The 20,895-nt window shown below is 43.4% G+C and overlaps 1 pseudogene; it reads left to right on the top strand.

Annotated features, from left to right (window-relative positions):
• Positions 1-16,236: 16,236 nt before the first annotated feature.
• LOC148702219 (signal recognition particle RNA) lies at positions 16,237-16,389 on the top strand (annotated as a pseudogene).
• The last annotated feature ends 4,506 nt before the right edge of the window (positions 16,390-20,895 follow it).

Genomic DNA, 20,895 nt, shown 5'->3' with positions numbered 1-20,895 from the left:
TTTTTTGCTATAACATTTGACGCCCACTTCTGAGTCCGAGTCGTTTCTCTTTATTCAAATGAAGGAAGTAATTACATCCCCCATTTCTGTACCATATGGTGAACATTAATTTTTTTGGTGGGAATATTCCGATGGGCGATCAATCTCATTTCAATTCCCGAAGGCACAGTTGACCACCTAATGAAGAATGTTGGTATGATGTAACAAATCATTAGGCTAGAAAGTTGATCACATAAGTCAATCTAGGTCGTTCAAGGCTCTATATAAGGAATGCAGTGTAACAACCCAGGATCTCACCCAAAATGGCTAGCCGGAAGTTACTATTTGGGTTCCTTGATCCTGTATAAATATCCAAGATCTACCCAGCGAATAACCAATGTGGGACTAAATACACGTTCGCACGGGTCCTCACATACTCCCCCCGTTCAAGCCCTGATGTCCTCGTCAGGATAAGGGTTCAAATCTATTCAAATGTAACCACAAACACCACGATCTGCTTATGGTTAGCCCCAATGGATCCGTGCTGCAGTGTCCCCTAGTCCACATAGATTATGGGCTGGGTTCGCTCTGATACCATTTGTAACAACCCAGGATCTCACCCGAAATGGCTAGCCGGAAGTTACTATTTGGGTTCCTTGATCTTGTATAAATATCCAAGATCTACCCAGCGAATAACCAATATGGGACTAAACACACGCCCGCACGGGTCCTCACATGCAGACTCTAATGTCTTCCCTCCACTAACTCGAAGAGCTTTGAGACTTTGGATAAGGTTGCTCCACCTCCTAAGGGCTCGTTTGGTTCGCAGAAAAAGAAGGGGAGAAAGTGTGGTCAATGGAAAACTAATGAGATGCCTCTTATTTGGTTGGAGTTTTCAAAGAAAAGAGATAGAAAAGTTGCGTTCCCATGGGAATATGATTCTCACATTTCATAAAAAAGTTACTTTTACATAAAAAACATGGAAAAGTTACTTTTCCATGAGTCGAAAATCACTCCATTTTTATTTTTTTTTCAAAAAGGCTCTTCAACATTAAAGAGGCATTAAAGACCTAATTTTTATTAAGGGTATAATAGAAATTATACATAACTTTTTCAGAAAAGTGGATGGTCAACCAAACATAAGCACTCTGGAGATCTGTCAATTTTTCATGGTCAACCAAACATGCCAAAAGTACTTTTTCAGGCATCCTCTTTTTAGAAATCTGCTTTTCAGAAATCATATTTCTAGGAGAAAAAATGCTTCCTGCGAACCAAACGAGCCCTAAGAGTTAAGCTATCATGGACCCTCTGGCAATTCCGATCAACGTCTCGCAACCAATGGTGCAGCTTGGGGAGGCGATTATCTCGACTCCTCCTTAATTCATCACACATGATATGCTCACTCCTAGCTAGCCAATGAATGTCATTGCTATTGGGCTATTGAGTTCTTAGGTTGCCTAGGTAATCTGCAAGCAATGCTCCTCTAATTTAATTTTAGAGGCTTAGTCATTATCTAATTTTTCTTTATTTGCAGAGTGCTGATATCATGGCTATAATGGGTGAGAACTTTTTGAATTTTAGGCAACGAGTCATAGATCTCGAGTTGGTGCTGTTGGAAACCCGCCCATGCCGCAGAAAATTAAAAATTTTCAGATGCCAGCAGAAGAGGCATAAGCGGGATCGACGTTCATCACATGAACGTTATTTAAAAACCGTTCGTAGATAGATTAGAATTAAAAATTTTTAAAACAATTATGAAGATTAGACCTTCACCTTGTGCGGATAGATGATCACCGCAAACTGATGATCGTGGTTTTGGAAGAAGGCTCGCTTGAAGCCGCACAAGCGTCCGGCCTCTACGGGTATCCACACGAAGCAAAGAACCGATCCAAACACTCCAATCTCCCCGGGGTGCTAGCTCCCTTGCAGAGATTTGTTTTGATGACCGATGTCCTCCTTTTCAATCAACCCTTGATTGCCTAAGGAAGGAGGATGAAGAAGGTGGACTCAAGGAAGAAGATCACCAAGCCTTGCAGCCTCTTTTCCCTTGCATGCATTGGAAGGAGGAAGGGAGGAAGAGGATGCCGCCAACACTTCTTTCTTTCTTCTCCTTGCTTGCGACTGAACCAAGGAAAGGGGAGAGGGAGGCATACGGCACAAGGGAGAAGAGGGCTTGAATTAATGCCCTAGGTGCCTCCCATACCCCTTTATAAAGCAAGTGGAGCTCCTAACTTTTAGGAGCTCCTTGATGATATTCCAAGAGGGGCGCCGGCCCCTCTTGTCTTGCCGCACCAAAGAAGAAAAGGAGGAGGGTGCGTACGGCCCTCCTCTTGGTTAGCCCTAGTCCTCCTCTAAGGAGGATTAGGGGGTTCTAGTGGCTAAGTCCTAATCTAATTAGGCTTAGTCTAAGGGTGAACCAAATTGGATTTTATACAAGTCCTAATCCAATTAGAACTTGAATGAACCATGACTCAATTGAACTCTTCAATCCTAACCCAATTAGGAGTCATCTTAATTCATTAGATTAATAATTAATTAGGACTTAAGAAGTCCTAATCCAATTAGGACTTATTTAATTTTAGTCCTAATCCAATTAGGACTCGTATTTGAATCTGAAGTCCTAATCTAATTAGAACTTCTAAGAATCATATTCTAAGTAGGAATCCAAATTGAATTCAAAATCCTAATTTAATTAGGATTGTAGGAATCCTACTCTGAGTGGGACTTCCAATCCTAGTCCAAGTAGGAATTCTAGTCCTAATCCAATTAGGACTCTAAAAATCCTACTCCAAGTAGGATTCGTGTTTTAAGTCCAATTAATCAATTTCCATTGTTCTTTCTTTAACTGATTATCAATCGGATTGATCACTCGTGATTCATAATCACATTTCAACCATCGGATCGGTCAATACTTCTAGTGTGTGTGACCCCATAGGTTCTATCTGACTGGTAGTGAGATATATTGCAATCTCTATCACAATATCATTAAAAACTCCTTTCAATGGGTTGGAACAGTTTCAACTCAACTCATCAGGGTTTATCGATCATCGAGATATTTCCTGTGAGTCTCACCATCCACCAGTGACACCTAGCAGCATGTAGTGGCTACCCAGCAGAATGGATGATTAACCTCTAGATGCAGTTATCGTATGATACAGTCCTACTATCGTGGATCCCTACAGGACGGAGGTCATGGACAACTCATCAAACCCCATCGTCTGTCATATGTCTAGATTTATTCGACTTAAGTTCGAGAATGGAAAACTCTTTCTCCACTGTTTTTACTGCCCCGGCTGAGGTCTTACGAACTCAGTCTTATAAATCACATAGGATCTCTCCTTATCTACCAAGGTCGATAGATTCCATATAGGTGCATACCCTATTCCTACAGTGAACCTATTGCAGCCAATCTACACTGCATAGACCCGTATGTCTAGAGACCATATATACATGCAGTCAAACTACAATAACCTCACTGTGAGTAGCCGAAGCACCGCAGGTCAAAGGACCAGTCACACTACTGTAACATCAAGCAAGTCACTGACGAGTGGATAGACATCCAAGTGACTTCTTGTCTTGGTCACGCTCAGTACCCTTGTTCTTTAACAAGTACTTGCACTATCACTTCATTGTCCCTACACTGTGGACTCGAGTCTCGTCCATCCATAAGGAAAGCGATGTGTGCACTGATCTTATCGGATCGATCACCGTCCTCGTGATGATCCATCGATCAGGAGCATTTAGAAATTAATCACCAATGATGCATGGCTCAAATTCTTAACTCTTAAGAATATGCATCATCATCTCATTAATTCTTGGACGATTCATAGACACATAAATAATATGACTGAAAAAGATGCCTTTTATTTATTCAATAATAAATAGTCAAGTACAAAATTATGTCCCTAGAATTAACAATGTGTCAGCCAGATTGGCTTCTAGGGCATACATCTAACAATCTCCCACTTGCACTAAAGCCAACCGGTCATATATCTAAGTCCCATCTTCTCAAGGTGGGCTTCAATCTTTTGCTGACTCAGCTGCTTAGTGAACGGGTCCGCCACATTGTCCGCGGAGTCTACTCTCTACACCTCGACATATTTCTTCTCAACATAGTCGCGTATGAGGTGAAAGCACCGCTCTATATGCTTGGACTTCTGATGAGACCTTGGCTCCTTAGCAAGAGCTATGGCGCCATTATTATCGCTGTAGAGTGTTATAGCATCTGATGTCATCACGTCCAACTCTATAATGAATTTCTTGAACCAGAAGCCTTCTTTAGCAGCTTCAGAGGCGGCGATGTATTCAGCTTCAATGGTAGAATCAGCAATGATCGGTTATTTAGAACTTTTCCAATTCACCGTACCACCATTGCATAAGAACACGTATCTAGATGTTGACTTTCTATCATCGATATCAGTCATAAAGTCTGAATCTGTGTACCCTTCTACCTTTAACTCTGATGTTCCTCCATAGACCAAGAATAAATCTTTAGTTCTTCTTAAGTACTTAAGAATATTCTTCACAGCTGTCCAGTGCTCTTCACCTGGATTCGACTGATATCTGCTAGTGACACTCACAACAAGGGCTATATCAGGTCGTGTACACAGCATGGCATATATGAGGCTTCCTATTGCCGATGCATAAGGGATCTTGCTCATGCGTTAAATCTCTTCAGATGTGTTGGGGCACATCTTCTTGAAGAGACCCCTTTTAGAGTTTTCCATGCTGAACCTTTTCAGCACTTCGTCTATGTACATCTTCTATGATAGGCCAAGTATCCTTTTAGATCTATCTCTATAGTCCTTTATCCCCAAAATATAGGATGCTTCCCCAAGGTATTCATGGAGAATTTTTTTGACAACCAGACCTTGACCGAGTTTAGCATGGGAATATCATTTCCTATCAAGAGAATGTCGTCCACGTACAATACGAGAAATACGACAGCACTCCCACTAATCTTTTTATAAACACACAGTTCCTCTTCGTTTTTGATGAAATCAAACGTTTTGATTGCATCATTAAAACAGGTGTTCCAACTCCGAGATGCTTGCTTTAGTCCATAAATGGACCTTTGCAGCTTGCAGACCTTGTGATCTCCATCACTGGAGATAAAACCTAATGGTTGTTCCATATAGATATCTTCATCAAGATATCCATTCAGAAAAACAGTTTTCACGTCCATCTGCCAAATTTCATAATCATGAAATGCTGCTATGGCAAGCAATGTTCGAATGGATTTCAGCATGGCTACAGGTGAAAAGGTCTCCTGATAGTCAATGCCTTCACGTTGACTATACCCTTTCGCTACTAGCCTTGCCTTATAGGTCTCTACCTTTCCATCTGAACCTATCTTTCTTTGGTAGATCCATTTGCATTCAATAGGTACAATACCTTCTGGTGGATCCACTAAAGTCCAGACTTGGTTGGAATGCATGGAGTCTAACTCTGACTTCATAGCTTCCAACCATTTCTCGGAATCGATATCTGATATCGCCTCGTTGTAGGTTTTGGAATCCTCTATGTGTTTCCTATCTTCCATGAGGAACATTTTCTTAGTATCCTCTTCAAGCATACCTAAGTATCTATTAGGAGGATAGGAGATCCTACTAGATCTACGAGGTGGAGAAACAACGTGTACTGGCTTTGTATGAATGGGTTCTATAGGATCCATGACTCGTTGCTTTTCAGAAACTTTCTCTTCAAGCTCAATTTTCATCCCGCTGCCTCTATCAAGGATAAACTGTTTTTCTAAGAAGATGGCATGTCGGCTCACAAATTCATTGTGATCCTCTGAGACATAAAAATTATATCCTAATGACTCTTTAGGATATCCTATGAAACGAGCACTTATGGTCCTAGCCTCTAGCTTGTCCGCCTGTAGTCGCTTGACGTGGGCCGAACATCCCCAAATCTTGAGGTGACTAAGACTTGGTTCTTACCATGCCATATCTCATACGGTGTGGTAGGAACGGATTTAGAGGAAACTCTATTTAGTAGATAAATTGCGATAAGTAAGGCATCTTCCCAAAGAAATATAGGTAAATCAGTGAAGCTCATCATGGATCGGACCATATCCAATAGAGTCTGATTTCTCCTCTCTGACACCCCGTTGAGTTGAGGTGTACCCGGAGGAGTCCATTGTGAGACTATGCCATTCTCTTTGAGATAGTCCCGGAGTTTTTCACTAAGGTATTCTCCTCCTCGATCTGATCGAAGAGCCTTAAGGGGGTTTCAGTTTGTTTTTCTATTTCATTTCTAAACTCTTTGAACTTTTCAAAAGATTCAGATTTGTGTCTCATAAGATACACATACCCATATCGTGAATAATCATCGGTAAAGGTAATGAAGTACGAATAACGACCCCTCGCTTGCACATCAAATGGGCTACACACATCTATGTGTACCAGGATAAGTATTTCAGTGGTCCTCTCCCCATGTCCTACAAAGAGCAATCTAGCCATTTTTTCTTGAAGACAGGACTAGCAAACTGGATATGACTCAGAAGTCCATAAGCCGAAAAGCCCATCTTTATCTATTTTGTTCATGCTGTCTTCTCCAATATGACCAAGTCTGAGGTGCCACAAATATTTTTGGTTTATCTCATCCCTGGATCTCTTGGATCCTTTGGCACTCACTTCTTGCTCAGACACATTTACAGATACATCCATATGCAAATGATAGAGACTATCAATCATAAAACCACGTGCGACTATTTTATTTCTGAAATAAATAGAACAGCAGTCTTTGTCAAATATAAAAACATGACCTTCCTATGCTAGACATGAAACAGAAATCAAATTTCTGCTAGCGACAGGTACATAATAACAGTCTCTAAGTAATAAACTAAAACCAGACGGTAGTCATAGAGGGTTGGTGCCCACAGCCACAACAGCAACTTTTGCCCCATTGCCAACCTGAAGGGTTACCGCACCTTCTGCCAGCCTTCTACTTTCCTTTAGACCCTGCATAGAAGTGCACAAGTGAGCACTAGAACCAGAATCTATAACCCAACTAGAAGTAGAAGAAACCGTTAGATTAGTTTCAATTACGAGCAAGTCTATACCTTCTGAAGGTGTGTCAGCCTTCTTGTTCTTCAGGCTCTCGAGATATAAAGGACAATTCCTCTTCCAGTGGCCATCGACATTACAGTGGAAACATTTTCCTTTGTCATTAGCCTTTTTCTTTTGAACTTCCTTCTTTGGCTTCTTGTCTTTCTTCTGCTTCTTTGCAGGCTTCTTTTTCTTCCAAGTAGACTTTCTCTTGGAACCAGAAGTCAACTCAGCAGCAAGGACATTGCCCCTTGAACCTTTCAAGGCTCCCTCAGCAGTTACCAACATGTTTAACAGTTCAGTCTTAGTGCATTCAATCTTATTCATGTGGTAGTTTACTATAAACTGTCCAAATAAATCAGGAAGGGATTGAAAGATCAGATCTACTTGCAATTCCTTGTACATGTTCATACCGAGCTTCTCAAGCTCCTCTAGGTCCTTGATCATAGTCAGACCGTAATCATGGACAGACTGCCCCTCGCGCATCTTTGCTTTGAAGAGCCTCTTAGACACTTCAAAATGAGCTGTGCGACTCTGCTCACCATACAACTCTTGCAGGTGCGCTAGTATGTCCCTAGCAGTCTTCATATTTTCATGCTGGCATTGGAGTTCATTGGACATGGATGCCATGATATAGCACTTGACCCTAATGTCATCGCTCGTCTGTCCACTTTTCATGCGTCGCACGCTGATCAGCGGTCGGACGTGCTGGTAATGTGGAGATATCATCGTCGAGCACATAGCCTATTTTCTCGCAACTCAGAAGAATTTTGAAATTTCTAAGCCAGTCTCTGTAATTGGTACCGGTCAATCGGTTGGTCTCAAGAATACGGATCAAAGAGTTTGAGGCTGACATTATAATCTGCAGAGAGTAAAGATTCTAGTTAGATTTTTGTACTTGATCCTAATTTGTTCTAGGGTCTTTTAGAACAAATGTACCTCCTACAATTTTCTCGAATTCCTCACACTCCCCTGGTAGAAAAAATGAAAATCCTACACGACTAGGATTTCTAGTGGGTACTGCGGTCCTACCGATTTACATGCCACCTCACCTAACAGTTATTGGTGACACGTAAATAGATGAGTGTATAACTTTTGTACAATGCTTCTCAAGCATGTTGCAGTGCTACTTGGTCTCTAAGTCATGAAGACCTCACCTAACAGTTATTGGTCCCATTCCTTAGTTAAGTCAGACCCACCGTATAACCGTAGGAATAAAGTCGTCATTGGGTCCTCACCGAACAGTTATTGGTCCCCAACCCCATCTTTACTCCTACAAAATCTCATGTCTATAGAGAGGTCCAGCCCCCTGATGCAACTTGCCCACTGTGTCCAGCCGAGACAAGTCAACACCAGAAAGACCTTAGCAGCTCTACTACGGTGGAAGACCTATGGACTTAATATTGGTTAATCATGTCTTAGTATTTGCAACTTGAGCTCTTCATAAGAGGTAATCGAACAATTGGTCAGGTAAGCAGGTGGGAGGCTTCCCTTACTCAGAGAGTAAGGTCCTAATTAAGTAACCACCTTTGATCATGCTTTTCTAGACACCAATTAGATCAATTAATCTAATATGACTCGCTCATGTTGGTTCACTCTCGACTTGATTGAGGAGGTTTTAGTTTAGGTCTCATTAGGATTGGTCTACTAGTTTGCATCATATGTAAACCTATTTACCCCGCTCACATTCGCATCACATGCAAATAGCACATCACAGGCAGTTATAATTGCAGCAATAAATAAAAGCTGAATTTTAAAAAGGTGATGATTATGGATTTTAATTAGGTCATATTACAAGCACATGCACGCCAATCGATCAGTTGGTCTTCAATTCTTGAATTGGTCCCGAGCCTCCTTGATTCGATCCTTGATCAACTCTTGATCCAATCGCCATCAACCGCTCAGATCGTCGTTCATCTCATGTACTGTCTTCGACTTGATCGTTGACGTACATTACATCACAGAAATATAACCAGATAAATAATAATAAATTACATCCCCTTTTTAGGAGGCTCGCAGGCCTCTCAAAACATCAAATAAGATGCATGTAAGCATCTGAAAAATTACATGACATTACAGATCACATCGCAGGTCATTACATTTGATACCAAAAGAGTTTGAATCCAATGATCATCACCACATGCAGCAATTATAATTTTCATATTTGAAATCTAATTGATTATCTTATGACATGGGTTGCTGATCATGCTAAACATGATTTTAAACTTTGTAATCTCATTAACAATGCAATTAGAATCATCAATTTATCACATAAAAATCAGCATGCAAAAATCAGCAATCCAGAAAAAATCTGCATGCAGAAAATTTTCAGCATGCATAACTTTTTAAATTTCAGATCTAGCATGCCTGTTTATAATTAATTTTAACCTTAATCTACGAAGCCTAGGCTCTGATACCACTGTTGGAAACCCGCCCATGCTGCAGAAAATTAAAAATTTTCAGATGGCAGCGGAAGAGGCATAAGCAGGATTGACGTTCATCACATGAACATTATTTAAAAACTGTTCGTAGATAGATTAGAATTAAAAAATTTTAAAACAATTATGAAGATTAGATCTTCACCTTGTGCGGGTAGATGATCACCGCAAACTGATGATCGTGGTTTTGGAAGAAGGCTCGCTTGAAGCCGCACAAGCGTCCGGCCTCTACGGGTATCCACACGAAGTAAAGAACCGATCCAAACGCTCCAATCTCCCCGGGGTGCTAGCTCCCTTGCAGAGACTTGATTTGATGGCTGATGTCCTCCTTTTTAATCAACCCTTGATTGCCTAAGGGAGGAGGATGAAGAAGGTGGACTCAAGGAAGAAGATCACCAAGCCTTGCAGCCTCTTTTCCCTTGCATGCGTTGGAAGGAGGAAGGGAGGAAGAGGATGCCGCCAACACTTCTTTCTTTCTTCTCCTTGCTTGCGGCTGAACCAAGGAAAGGGGAGAGGGAGGCGTATGGCACAAGGGAGAAGAGGGCTTGAATTAATGCCCTAGGTGCCTCCCATACCCCTTTATAAAGCAAGTGTTTAGGAGCTCCTTGATGATATTCCAAGAGGGGCGTCGACCCCTCTTGTCTTGCCGCACCAAAGAAGAAAAGGAGGAGGGTGCGTACGGCCCTCCTCTTGGTTAGTCCTAGTCCTCCTCTAAGGAGGATTAGGGGGCTTCTAGTGGCTAAGTCCTAATCTAATTAGGCTTAGTCTAAGGGTGAGCCAAATTGGATTTTATGCAAGTTCTAATCCAATTAGAACTTGAATGAACCATGACTCAATTGAACTCTTCAATCCTAACCCAATTAGGAGTCATCTTGATTCATTAGATTAATAATTAATTAGGACTTAAGAAGTCCTAATCCAATTAGGACTTGTTTAATTTTAGTCCTAATCCAATTAGGACTCGTATTTGAATATGAAGTCCTAATCTAATTAGGACTTCTAGGAATCCTATTCTAAGTAAGAATCCAAATTGAATTTAAAATCCTAATTTAATTAGGATTGTAGGAATCCTATTCTGAGTGGGACTCCCAGTCCTAGTCCAAGTAGGAATTTCAGTCCTAATCCAATTAAGACTCTAGAAATCCTACTCCAAGTAGGATTCGTATTTTAAGTCCAATTAATCAATTCCCATTATTCTTTCTTTAACTGATTATCAATCGGATTGATCACTCGTGATTCATAATCACATTTCAACCATCGGATCGGTCAATACTTCTAGTGTGTGTGATTCCATAGGTTCTATTCTGACTGGTAGTGAGATATATTGCAATCTCTATCACAATATCATTGAAAACTCCTTTCAATGGGTTGGAACAGTTCCAACTCAACTCATCAGGATTTATCGATCATCGAGATATTCTCTGTGAGTCTCACCATCCACCAGTGACACCTAGCAGCATGTAGTGGCTACCCAGCAGAATGGAATGATTAACCTCTAGATGCAGTTATCGTATGATACAGTCCTACTATCGTGGATCTCTACAGGACGGAGGTCATGGACAACTCGTCAAATCCCATCGTCTGTCATATGTCAAGATTTATTCGACTTAAGTTCGAGAATGAAAAACTCTTTCTCCACTGTTTTTACTGCCCCGGCCGAGGTCTTACGAACTCAGTCTTATAAATCATATAGGATCTCTCTTTATCTACCAAGGTCGATAGATTCCATATAGGTGCATACCCTATTCCTACAGTGAATCTATTGCAGCCAATCTACATTGCATAGACCCGTATGTCTAGAGACCATGTATACGTGCAGTCAAACTACAATAAGCTCACTGTGAGTAGCCGAAGCACCGCAGGTCAAAGGACCAATCACATTACTGCAACATCAAGCAAGTCACTGACGAGTGGATAGACATCCAAGTGACTTCTTATCTTGGTCATGCTCAATACCCTTATTCTTTAACAAGTACTTGCACTATCACTTCAGTGTCCTTACACTATGGACTCGAGTCTCGTCCATCCATAAGGAAAGCGATGTGTGCATTGATCTTATCGGATCGATCACCGTCCTCGTGATGATCCATCGATCAGGAGCATTTAGAAATTAATCACCAATGATGCATGGCTCAAATTCTTAACTCTTAAGAATATGCATCATCATCTCATTAATTCTTGGACGATTCATAGACACATAAACAATATGAATGAAAAAGATGCCTTTTATTTATTCAATAATAAATAGTCAAGTACAAAATTATGTCCCTAGAATTAACAATGTATCAGCCAGATTGGCTTCTAGGGCATACATCTAATAGGTGCTTCACACAGCCTATTAGAAGGTGGTTGAGGGGGAGGCTAGGCTGAAGGAAAAGTTGAAGCGGCTAAGATTCGAGTTGCCAAGATTGAGAAGGAGCTGCAGGCAGCTAAACAACAAGATACCGAGGCTGAGGAGAAAGCCCTCTGAGCTGTAAAGGAGTAGAAGTCCTCAGTAGATTATTAATAGGAGTTCGTTGAATGCTCGATCGACTCGTTCCTGTTGGGCTTCAAGGTATGTCAGAGCCAAATAGTGAGGCTCTTCCCTAAGATTGTCTTCAGCTGCCTCACCAATTCAATGGAGGGTGGCCTTGACGTTGTTGAGGAGCAGCAAGTGCTGGAAGGGAACGTCATCAAACTCCCTCCATGGGACATTAAGGTGGAGCACCTTTCCTCAAACCACAAAGAGTAGGCATTCAAGCCTTTTTAATTTTGTTCTTCTTGTGATTGATCTTTTTGGGCTTGGTGTAGGTCTTCTTCGGCGAGCTTGACCTTCTTCTTTTGTAATGAAATCTGCTAAATGATTTTAATTTTTTGTAATGAGGTCTGCTTAGCCACGCAACAATGGTAGCTTTTGGACCTTCTTTTGTGAGGAGGTTTGCTCAGATTCTGAGCGGAATTATTGTGTAATCACACATGTAAATATTAATGAAATAAACTTTTTCATTTGTACCTCATTTCTTTGTGATATCTAAGAGTTTGATTTTCCACTCAAATGTTTGAAATCATCTTGTGGATATCAAGGTCGGCTGAGTGCAGCCGAAGTATTGGAGGTCACATTAGTGGAGGTCGAGGTCGGCTGAATGAGACCGAAGTAGTGGACTACGGTCCTTTGTGGGCCTCCGGCCTCTAGTGCCTTGTTTTTGATGTTGTTAGGTTGTGGTAGTAGATTACAGTCTTTTCAGAGTTGGCCTCGAGATGCTTGTGATATCCGCGATTATCTAATGCCAATGTGGTGGACTTTGGGTCTCTTCCCTCCACTCTTAGGGGTTCGACGATGCTCCTTTTGTATCGAGGTTGGCTTCTTCTACTAGGACCTCCATTCTCATCCTAAAGAGGTTGGGTTATAGAAGTTTAGTTCGACAAATTTTTGATCAGTTGGTTTTTTGTATAACTTTCACCTGGCGTATCAAGCTATGCATGCCTCCTCCCTTTCGAGCCTAGGTTGTGCTAAGAATTTTCATTGGCTCTTGGCTAGTTGAATGGAAGTCACAGCCAATCCTAGGGTGTCTCTATAGGAGGAACAGGATTGGTATCTTCTGATTTGTTCCCTAGCCACTAGGCTCATGGAATAAAGGTCCTAGTCAATTTTAGGATATCTCCACCTTCAAGATCGATGGTCTGTGAGAGATGTGTCTGACCTACAGCATCGGTCAGTGGTCTTTGAAAGATAGATTTTACCCGCGTCGATATGAAAAATCCTTGCACATAATGGGTTTCAGTAAAATAAAGAGAAAATGGCAACGAAGAGGTTCTAGATACTTGGAAGAAGGTGAGTCTAGCCGAGCACGAGTACAGACTGCACCTCCCTATAGCTTATCTTCTGAATCATCTGGACAGCCAGCAAAATTTCCTATGGGATTGGATGATGATCAAATGAAGAAAATGGCCAAAATGGTTGCAGATAAAGTGAGTACCAAACTCACCGAAAAGATAGAACAGAGTATCCAAAGGATTGAGGCCATAGAAGCCAGACTCCAGCACCTTGAGACAGAAGTAGAAAGGATTGCTAATGGTCTAGGGTGACAGCCAGCAGCATCATCTTCCAGAGGTCGTGCTTCTAGAGGGAGAGCCGGCAGGCATCCTAGACCCCCACAGCATACACATATTGCCTTCCGTACTAGATGTCTTAGGCATTTTCCTAGAGGTCCTCCTTCTAGGGCTAGTAGTCCTGAAAATATTATCTCAGATGATGAATAGAATTACTGGTGTGCCTGCTGCTTTAACTACTAACTCATGTCAGATCTTTTTTTCTCACAAGTGATGTACTTTTTGAACCTACTCCTACATCAAAAATGTATACAACTTCTTGTTGAAATGAAATGCGCAATTTCTTCTTTCATCCTCTAAGTCTTTTACGATTGCTGCACTCCTCTATTTTATTTCGCTGATGACAAAAAGGGGGAGAAGAGTTAGGAAGACAAGAACTAAGTAAAACTGGTAAAGAATGCACAAATTTAGGGGGAGCCAAGTGAAATTAAATGCACTAATCTAGGGGGAGCTAAGTAAACGATGTTTACACAAATTGAGGACTCACATGTTTACACTAATTCATCAATATAAAGACTCACAATGGCTAAACAATAAAATTTACATAACTATATAATTCCAAGTGAAAGGGGGAGCATTATAATATTGAAGTTTGTTACTCACACCTTTCGTATCTTAGAAAAATTAAAAAATGAGCATAGATGCTTGATTGGATTTATTTATGAAGTTTATACTTGGTTGAAAACACTCAATGTTTTGTCATCATCAAAAAGAGGGAGATTGCTGAGTAATTGATTTATTCCCTACTCGGTTTTGATGTGCCAAAATATTTTGAGTGTATTCCTTGTTGGTCTAACAATTTTAAACAAGGATTTTCAGGGTAACAATGCTATAACTTCAAAAGAAAATTTTAAAAAATGGTTCATGGATCTTAAACTCAAGTGTTGGAACCATTCAAGCATTTTTCAGAACTAGAGTCGACTCCTAGAAAGTACGAATCGACTCCGGCACAAGCATGGCATACTGGCACACCATCGAGCCGTCTCCACAAAGCGCGAGTCGACTCTCTCAGACAGACAGAAACAGATATTTTCGGTCGCGAAGCGCGAGTCATCTTCCACATTTCGGATGAAGCGCGAGACGACTCCCAACAACTACGAGACGCCTCTCTCAGGCAGACAGAAAGTGTATTTCGAGTCGCAAAGTGCGAGTCGACTCGAATCAAGTGCGAGTCGACTCCCACTTTTCAGATGAAGCGCGAGACGACTCCTAACAACTACGAGACGTCTCTCTCAGACAAAGGCAGGGAACTCTTTTTCGGCGGATCAAGTTGCGAGCCGACTCCTGAACCGCGCGAACCGACTCCAACAAAAATCGACCGATAACCTGTCAGTGGGATTCTAAGACAGAGCCGACTTCAGAATCATGCGAGACGTCTCCCATTTTAGTCGAGCCGACTCCTGGACGGGCGAGACGACTCCAGCTTCAATGGACTTTTTGTCAGGAGTGCCAGGCGCGACAGAATGGCTAGCTTTTTGTGTCTAACGGCTAGTTTTTCAAAATAAAACTATAAGAAGAGCCGGTCTGAGTGAAACAGTAACAAGAACGAAAAATCCAAACAAAGGAGATTAAGTAAATCATTTGCATCAATAGCTCAATAGAACACTCAAAGTGTTGGAAAAACGGGTTTGGTCCACCCATGATAGTTCAACCAAACCGGTAACCAAAAGACATGATCTCATGTCCAAAAGAGATGTCTTTCCAAAGACATCTCTCCAACCCTGAAACTGTCTATTGACAGTTATGCATAAGGCTTCATTTAAAAAGGGGGTGGTTATGAGATTCTCTGTAAGTGACTTGGGCATTTAGGTTGTGGAAAACAGTAGATTTTCATTGGTAAAATCCACTCATTGATCAGTGAATCGAATCTAAGAGAAAAATCTGTAAGTGATCCGAAATCCTTATTTATGTTAATGTGTTTATCTTACATTGGTATCAGAGCATGTTTGTTCGATTTCTGAAATGTTTTGGAGTGGATATTACATGTTTTAATATCTTAAATCCATTGCTCTTGCACTCACTACCTTGAATGGCCATTAATGGCGGTTTTGTTTACACATAGAGTTAGGCCGTGATTTTTTGCATGAAGATACTATATGATATGTAGATGATATCTGGAAAGTTTGGTGATGATTGGTGCACTGGTTTGAGAGATATAAATTCATAAAGATCAAAATCCTGGAACTTTGAACCTTGATAACTTTCTCCACAGTTTGTTTTGGGAAACGAAATTTATATCAATGGAAAGCCCTTGAAACAAGCTTTCTATCCATATATAATACACTTAATTTCGTTCACTATGGAGGGAGAAACAAGGCCCGAAAATTTCAGGCTTGTTTCTGAAATTTTTTTTTTCATGTGAAGAAGACCTCCCCTTTGCACAGTGGCGCGGCCTCTAAACGGCTCGCGGATGGCGTCTCCCACGCGGCCACCTCATGAAAAAAAGGAAGCCCAACTGCCCCAAACCATTTTTTTTTCTCCCCTCCTCATCTTCTTCTTACTGTTTTTTTTTCTTCATCCAAACATCCTGAAGAAGAGAAAGGAGGAGAGATGGGTTACGTTGGGAAGAATATAATATTTAAACAAAGAAGGCAGTGGGAGCTTATAACCCAAACGGGGGCATTTGGTGGTTTGGACGTTGGGTTTCGTCCTCGAGCCTGGGTGCAATTGGTGCAAGGGCTGGTTCGCCCAGTCCAAGTTGGGTAGTGGGATGCATGGCCTAAGCGAAAGCTTGGGTCGCGCTTCCCCTGAAGCGGAGGGGACCGCGTGAGGCTGGTTTAACAGAGCAACGTACACTTCCCGCTCTCAACGGTGGAAGTTTAACGGGCGGGCCACCAATTTTCTGGAGAGAAAATTTCCAAATATGGTTTGGAGAAATATATTGAGACGTAGTTTGTACCGTTGGATTCAAAATAATAACAATTAATTTCCTAATTTTCTGTAATTTTTTTTTAAAATATTTTTTCGAATATAAAATAATTTTTTTAATTATTATTTATATTCGAAAATGAGTTAAAATTACAAAAAAAAAATATTTTTTTTTTGAAATTTTTCCAATCATACCGTGATTGTATGTGTGACATTTGGAAATTTTGAAATTGAATGTTCCCGCATCCTTTAATTGTGTGTTATTATATTTAAGTGTTATGCCTAAGCATTTTTTCCACATTTGTTGTAGGAAATAATGCCACGAGTACCACTCTTAGTGAGGGTTCCGAGGGCAGCAAGGACCCCGGAACAAAGGGAGAGGCTTAGAGATTTGTTGCACACATTACGAGTTATAAGGATGGATCCTAATGATGACATGATTTTACATGTACAAACTATTCATTATATGATGGAAGAAATCATTCATCTAGACATGCATTATGTCAACATCAACGGTACCAAGTGCTGTATGATTCTCTATTCGGATCATGGCAACAAGTTCTAAGAGATATTTGGAATTCCTTAGCAGTGAGAGATTATGCTCAATTGGTGAGAGCATTTATAAAAGAGTACTTAATGCATGAGATTAGTGGAATTTTAACAGTAGCAAGAGGTCATACCATTAGTAGAATAATGGTTCCTTGGATCGAACAAATAGTATCAACTATGATTCAAAAAGAAATTGAGGATACTATTCCAAGGAGGGTTCGGATTCTTAGATGGCAAAATCACTAGTTGAAAACTAGTCGAAGCTAGAATGACTTATATTCTTTACTAGTGTATTAATTATTTAAATTTTTTTTATGATAATAAATGTCTCCATGTTTATATAATTTTTAATGTTTTAGTATACATGTTTTAAGTGGGAGTTCTAAGACTTACTATATAATTTGTCTTAAGAACTAGAACTTTGTCTGCTAAGAATCAAAATTAATGTTTATAGTGAACTTTCAATTCCATGTCATTATGTGAATTAGCATTAATTTTATTTGTGTTTAGTGGCAAAGAAAAATATGTGTTGTGCTTGGCATTAATTGTGTGCATGTTTGTCTTTATGTAGAAATTTAGTTTTCTGCAATGGCTTCAGCATCTAAGAATATAGTAGCTGAACTTAATAAGGGTGAGAAATTGAATGGTGAAAATTATGAAATATGGCAAATGAAAATCCAATATGTATTGGAGGAACAAGAGGCGCTGGAAGCCTTAAACCATACCATGAATGAGCCTGAGGATGGAATAACGGTTCAACACATAAAGGATAAGGAGGCTTATATTGCCTGGAAAAAGAAGAACTCAATTGCTCGGATTACATTGCTGAGTAGCATGGAAAATGATATCATGCGAGAGTTCAGGCCTTTTGAGATGGCAAAGGAAATATGGGAAGCATTAAAAGAAAAGTTTGGTGGAACTTCTGTCACCAAACTTAGGCAGCTGACCATCAAGTTCGACACATATAAGAAACGCACTAATAATAATATGAAGCAGCATTTAAGGGAAATGTCGAACATGATAAGTGAACTGCGAGATGCTGGACATGTGCTAACTGATGAACAACAAGTTCAAGCTATAATTCGATCTTTGCCTCACAGTTGGGAGCACATGAAAGTTCACTTAACCCATAATGAAAGCATTAGAACTTTCACTGATGCTGGTCGTCATCTGGAATTGGAGGAAGACCGTCTTGAGGCAAATAAAACCACTAATGAAGTGTGTTGCTGGTGGTCCAAACCGAGAACAATTGGCACAGCGGTGTGAACGGGGTTCCCTTTGAGTTGCTTTGGTTGCGCTCCGCCCTCCGCCGTGAAACCTGCAAGGAAGCCTCGCACCACCACCGGGGTAGTGGGGGCCCTCCGACGATCAAGTCAGAGAAGATCGAAGGAGAAGGAGAAGGAGAAGGTAGCAGGTGAGATGATACTCTGGAAGATATATCTTACCCTCCCCCTTCCCCCCCAGCCTCATATATATCAGGCTGGGGGGTTTTTCCGGGGATTCGTCATCGTGTGGCACGATGGGGCTGCCACTGACATGGCTGTTACAGGGCGTCGTGGGGCAGCGCTGGGTACAGCCATGGCAGGGCATAGTGGAGCTCCGCTTTGTACGGCTGTTACAGGAAATCGTGGGGCAGCGCCGGATACGGCCGTTGCAGGGAGTAGTGGAGCAGGGGGCCGCGGCGTGCCTCAGAGGAACAGTCTGTTGTTGTCGAGAGAATCCGACTCGGGGTCGGATTGCTGGATCAAGGGGCGGCCGACTTGGGGTCGGGCTACGGAGCTGAAGATATCCGACCCGAGGTCGGATTGCTGGATCAAGGGGCAGCCGTAGTCTTCCTGGGCGCGCGTGCCGGTCACGTGGGGCATGGTGGCTAAGTTCCCCCGTAACAGTAGCCCCCCACTCCCGAGCCTGGAACCAGGAGGGGAACGGGTGAATGGAGTGATGCTTCGAGATTGCCGCCATCCCTCGGAAAGGCGCGCGCGCTCCGAGCTTCCCGCCTTCTTTATGGCGTATGGCAGTTGTCGCTGATCTGGCGGTCTGCGGATTTCGGCGGACATCCTTCCTCTTTTTAACTCTCGGTAGCGCCTCGCCGACTCCTGACTCTTGAAGTTCCTCCGGCGCTAGGCCAGGCATCCGAGGGTTAGGCCTCAGGAAATTCATCCGGCGCTAGGCCAGGCATCCGAGGATTAGGCCTCAGGAAATTCTTCCGGCGCTAGGCCAGGCATCCGAGGGTTAGGCCTCAGGAAATTCTTCCGGCGCTAGGCCAGGCATCCGAGGGTTAGGCCTCAGGAAATTCATCCGGCGCTAGGCCAGGCATCCGAGGGTTAGGCCTCAGGAAATTCATCCGGCGCTAGGCCAGGCATCCGAGGGTTAGGCCTCAGGAAATTCTTCCGGCGCTAGGCCAGGCATCCGAGGGTTAGGCCTCAGGAAATTCATCCGGCGCTAGGCCAGGCATCCGAGGATTAGGCCTCAGGAAATTCTTCCGGCACTAGGCTAGGCATCCGAGGGTTAGGCCTCAGGAAATTCATCCGGCGCTAGGCCAGGCATCCGAGGGTTAGGCCTCAGGAAATTCTTCCGGCGCTAGGCCAGGCATCCGAGGGTTAGGCCTCAGGAAATTCATCCGGCGCTAGGCCAGGCATCCGAGGATTAGGCCTCAGAAAATTCTTCCGGCGCTAGGCCAGGCATCCGAGGGTTAGGCCTCAGGAAATTCATCCGGCGCTAGGCCAGGCATCCGAGGATTAGGCCTCAGAAAATTCTTCCGGCACTAGGCCAGGCATCCGAGGGTTAGGCCTCAGGAAATTCTTCCGGTGCTAGGCCAGGCATCCGAGGGCTAGGCCTCAGAAAATTCTTCCGGTGCTAGGCCAGGCATCCGAGGGTTAGGCCTCAGGAAATTCTTCCGGCGCTAGGCCAGGCATCCGAGGGTTAGGCCTCAGGAAATTCCGCTCGTTGGTCGGCCAAGGCTGGCGCAAGCCGAGGTGACCGGTCGGGGCTTCAGGCTAGTCTGCTCCCGGGATGATCATCGGGTTGGCCTGGCATCCGAGGGCCGAGCCTCGAAGAATTCCGCTCATTGGTCGGCCAAGGCTGGCACAAGCCGAGGCGACCGGTCGGGGCTTCAGGCTAGTCTGCTCCCGGGATGATCATCGGGTTAGCCTGGCATCCGAGGGCCGAGCCTCGGGAAATTCCGCTCGTTGGTCGGCCAAGGCTGGCGCAAGCCGAGGTGACCGGTCGGGGCTTCAGGCTAGTCTGCTCCCGGGATGATCATCGGGTTGGCCTGGCATCCGAGGGCCGAGCCTCGGGGAATTCCGCTCATTGGTCGGCCAAGGCTGGCGCAAGCCGAGGCGACCGGTCGGGGCTTCAGGCTAGTCTGCTCCCGGGATGATCATCGGGTTAGCCTGGCATCCGAGGGCCGAGCCTCGGGAAATTCCGCTCGTTGGTCGGCCAAGGCTGGCGCAAGCCGAGGTGACCGGTCGGGGCTTCAGGCTAGTCTGCTCCCGGGATGATCATCGGATTAGCCTGGCATCCGAGGGCCGAGCCTCGGGAAATTCCGCTCGTTGGTCGGCCAAGGCTGGCGCAAGCCGAGGCGACCGGTCGGGGCTTCAGGCTAGTCTGCTCTCGGGATGATCATCGGGTTAGCCTGGCATCCGAGGGCCGAGCCTCGGGCAATTCCGCTCGTTGGTCGGCCAAGGCTGGCGCAAGCCGAGGCGACCGGTCGGGGCTTCAGGCTAGTCTGCTCCCGGGATGATCATCGGGTTAGCCTGGCATCCGAGGGCCGAGCCTCGGGAAATTCCGCTCATTGGTCGGCCAAGGCTGGCGCAAGCCGAGGCGACCGGTCGGGGCTTCAGGCTAGTCTGCTCCCGGGATGATCATCGGGTTAGCCTGGCATCCGAGGGCCGAGCCTCGGGAAATTCCGCTCGTTGGTC

This window comes from Phoenix dactylifera, chromosome 10 (assembly GCF_051530095.1).
Source record: "Phoenix dactylifera cultivar Ajwa chromosome 10, Ajwa_hap1_PhDact_Kaust_v1.1, whole genome shotgun sequence".
Taxonomy (NCBI): Eukaryota; Viridiplantae; Streptophyta; class Magnoliopsida; order Arecales; family Arecaceae; genus Phoenix; species Phoenix dactylifera.
This window is presented reverse-complemented; position numbering and strand designations above follow the sequence as displayed.